This window comes from Camelus dromedarius, chromosome 2, assembly GCF_036321535.1.
Source record: "Camelus dromedarius isolate mCamDro1 chromosome 2, mCamDro1.pat, whole genome shotgun sequence".
Lineage (NCBI taxonomy): Eukaryota > Metazoa > Chordata > Mammalia > Artiodactyla > Camelidae > Camelus > Camelus dromedarius.
The window spans coordinates 40,952,665-40,956,830 of NC_087437.1; the positions used below are offsets into that span (position 1 = coordinate 40,952,665).

Genomic DNA, 4,166 nt, shown 5'->3' on the forward strand with positions numbered 1-4,166 from the left:
ATCTGGAACGACCAAAGCTACCAGAAATTCAAAACTGACTTTTTGTGAATTTTTAAGAGCCATCAGAGCATCCACATACTTTTGAAAAATGGAACGTGTGACGCATTTTGTTTATGCAGCTTACAGACCAGGCTTGACACCCAAGAGGTTTCAGAGACAGGCCCAGACTCAGGACCGTCTTCCTCAGCACCTTGGCCTCCATCTGTCCCGTTCCCTCAAGGCCTGTACGTGAGATTCACCCCTTTGCTCCCTCTCAGTGAGCTAGTGAGTAACTCTCCCGCCCTTACCACCCACGGGAGCAGGAAACAAGCGTTTACTGTAACTGTGCTGAGTTCCAGGCACTGTGCCCTGTTACTCTTTTTTTTTTCTTTTGTGGGCGGTGGGGGTAGTTAATTTGGTTTATTTATTCTTAGAGGAGGTACTGGGGATTGAACCCAGGACCTCATGCACACTAAGCATGCGCTCTACCATTTGAGCTATACCCTCCCCCTGTGGTGTTACTCTTAAGTTGGGGAGACTGAGGGCGGAGAAGTTAAACTAGTAAATGCTGGAGGTGGGATTGTGTGACTCCAGAGCCCTTTCACCTGCAACCTACCTGAACTAAGGTACCACCCTCCTGGGTAAGATGACCTTTATAATTGTCTGCTGAAATAAACGCACAGACTAAAAGTGGAGAGTTATGTTTTACTTGGTGGGAGGACGCGAGCCGGGATGACAGCCCCTCAGATCGCCCTGAGGGACTGCTCCAAAGGGGTAGGGGAGGAGCTGGGATGTATAGGAGCTTTACAACAAAGACCAGGTAGTTGGAACATTAAAAGATTGCTTGTTATCTACCAAGAAAAACAGGCATCTCAAGTTAAAGAATTTAGTGCTCTTCTATGTATGGGAGGAAGCAAACGTTTGGGCTCATTGAATTCATTCCTTTGACAAGCACCTATCCTGTCCTTTCTTATTCTGAGTCCGCTCAGAGTGCACCATTGTGAGTGGCTACAGAGGCTGGGCTGCAGGTCTGTCCTCACTGGGGGGGGGGGGTGGCGGCAGCCGCTGGTGACTTAGTTTCAGCATTCTTTGTTTACTGATATGGTTGCAGTATTTTCATTCACCTGATGAAGGGGAATTTGGGCACCTTAGCAGAACTATTTTGCAAATCACACTGCAGGTGTGGGCATCTGTCTTCTGGGCCTGGTCACTTCAGGCATCCTGCCTGGGCTGCTGATCCAGGCTATTTTTATGATATTATGATATATCATATAATAACAATATATATGACATTACATAATAAAGAATATAATTGTGATATATTGTAAAAAAAAAAAAAAATAGGCTACTTCTTTCCATTCTAAAGATAGGATCCAGCAAAACTGAAGCCTCAAAAAAATAGGGGGATTTGATCTTGTGTCTGGTTGCTGCACATTTGAATGTAAAATTGCTCTTCAGATATTTCAGAGCCAGGCAGATGACTTTTCAGTCTAAAAACCAACTGGTTACATTAAATCAGGCTTTGAAGTCCTTTGTGAATACCAGCATTCTTTAAGGCTCTCTTGTAATCCAGATGTTTAGCTCCTTGTCCAAAACTCTTTGATTGGGGTGAATCCACCTGGGAACATATCAAAATGCAGCTTTTCTATGAGGCTTTTTTCTTTCTTCACTACTTTCTGGTTCCCATTAAACCTGAGCCCTCCCAGTGACTTGTCTCTTAGCATAAGGGCCCTCTTGTTTCAAGGCAGATCGTATGTACATTTGAATTAGTTACAAGAGTTTGTAAAAATTGCATAAAGCTTCCAACGCTCTTCTCCCCTGTTAAGAGGCACCACTAGTCTCCAGCCTTTGGGATCTTTGCTTTTAGTAGCCAAAAAAATAACTATAACTTTAAGAAATCTGTGCTCTCCAGAAATTTTCTGGGAGAACTCGCAATATCCTGGAGCTCACCTGTCACCTCTCCACTCCAAACCTCTACTCCTGGTCTCATTCTGTCTCCTCTGCCTTCCTCATCAATACTCTTACGAGCTGCTGTCCTTTTTATGATCACTTTGTCCCCAGTATGGGCACTCTACCCTTTTCCTCATTCTCCAAGGCAATGCCATTTCATGTAACAGACTTCACTGCATGTTTGAAGGTAACAAAGAATCACAGTGCAGATTAAGAAATGATGCAGAGTTAGATATGCAACACCAGTGTCCTTGAATTTCCTTGCTATCCTGATATAGCTTTCCCAGCTCGCTGTCTTGCTACCTGTTATAACAAGAACTGGACCATAAGATGTGGACGAGTCAGAATAAAGCCATCATCACTACTGCAAGACCAGTTCTCTGTCTCCAGTCAGTCCTGGGACCCACGTGGCCCAGACTCAGGTGATATTACACTCAAACAAACAGTTCAGGAGCAACAGGACACTTGAATCTCTAACTGCATCTGTTGAAGGATATGACAGGCATCTGGTCCATAGCTCACGGAACCTTTCTCCTCTCCTCCTCTTCACCTCCCGTGGTTATTCCAGAGCCTCTCACTCTCTAAGATTCCTTACTCCCAAGTCTCCTCTATGACTTTTTCCAATGCCCAGCCAAAGTGAATTTTTTAATATATCTCCTTTTAACATTTCATTGTGTACATCAATTTAGCCTCCCTGGCTTCCTTTAGTTTGTCCGTTTGCCTGGTTCCAGTATTCAGTGCTATAGAAAAAAACCTGGGAGTTGACCATCAAGCCAGAGTCACCCCCACTGAGAAGCTAGGAAGGGAGGAGAAATCTGAGAACGAATACATTGACCATTCCTATGTCTATTATGTGTCAATATTGTTCTCTGCTGTAGTTCAAGCCTACCTGTTGCCGAAAGATCAGCCCCCACCCCCACCCTGTCCCTGAAGAGCCAAATAACTCAGCGACTGGGACCCGTAGAAGAGAAGAGGCAGCTGTATTACTTTGCTGGCAAAGGGGACTCACAGCAGGCTAGTGCCTTCAACACTGTGAACCCCCCTTGGGGATGGGGTGAGGTGGTTATATAGCCATAGCTCAAACAATAAAGCATTGATAACAATCAACAGAACCATTTTCTCATCAGAAGACTCAGAATGCCCTCATGATGCCTCCAGGTGACCAGTTCTATACAGGCCAGCCGTGGTCACTTTTTTGATCTCTTTATCTCCTAAGCACTCAAGGCGTGGTCTCTTTGGCATTTAGCTTACTTTGTAAGGTTACAGTTCTGTGACTTTTTCCCTGGAGATCAGCTCAGAGACCAAGCATGATCATAGCTTTTGATTTCTAGAATAAAGTAGAAATAGTAGGATCAATAGCTTTAGTTTTAGCAATGGGTCAGTCAGGTCAGCTGACCGTTTTAAGGCCAAGCATAAGAATAAGCAATCTTTTAGTCTAAATGTGGCCATTTTGTTAATCCTTCTTTATACCTTGGGAAATTAAAAACATGGTAATGCCTATGAGGTGACTGTGAGGCAGCTAAAGTTTGAGAAGCAAACTTTTTTCCTAGCCTGGACGTTCCCAAGCCAAGGAACCCACCTAACTTGGTTCCAGTCCCAGCTCTGCCTCTTTTTAGGTCCATGACCTCCACCAAGTCACTCAGCCTCCCCAAGCCTGGGAGGAGACCATCGTGGACTTTTTGCTAGAGTCACAGGGCTCCTTATGTCAAAGGACCCCCTGGGATTGGCTTCCTTGGCGTCCATCCACAGGGCCTCAACATGCCTTCTTTCGTCGTTTCTTTGGGGAGCTGCCATCATCATCTCTGTCCCTTGGGGTGTCTCACACCCAAGTTTGGGGGCCATTTCAATAATAATAATAATAATAATAATAATAATAATAATAATAATAATAATAATTCCAAACTCTTTGTAATAGTGACGTTGAAATGATAGTCCCAGAATCCACATGGTCAACTTGTTCTTGGCCAATAATGGAATCAAATTGGCTTCTGCAGTGCAAGTATGCTTCCTGAAAATCAGCACCCCTGAAACTGGGATAAAGCACTTTGACCAAACGCAGTTCTATGAGATAAATGGCTCACCTAAAACTAGAACAGGACCCCAGCAAGGGGTTAAAACAAGAAGTTGAAACACTGTTCCAACGTTAGTCTCTCTCCCTTCACTCATCACTTCCTAAACTCTCCTTTCCTCCAGCAAGCTCCTAATAACGGGTGAGAGTCCTCAGTTGCAGCTTCCTT

General features: G+C 44.4%; 1 non-coding gene across 1 annotated transcript; it reads right to left on the minus strand.

The window, feature by feature from the left end:
• Positions 1 to 413: 413 nt before the first annotated feature.
• Positions 414 to 487, minus strand: TRNAT-AGU (transfer RNA threonine (anticodon AGU)). The gene has a single exon. It is a non-coding gene; the product is annotated as a tRNA-Thr (tRNA).
• Positions 488 to 4,166: the final 3,679 nt, after the last annotated feature.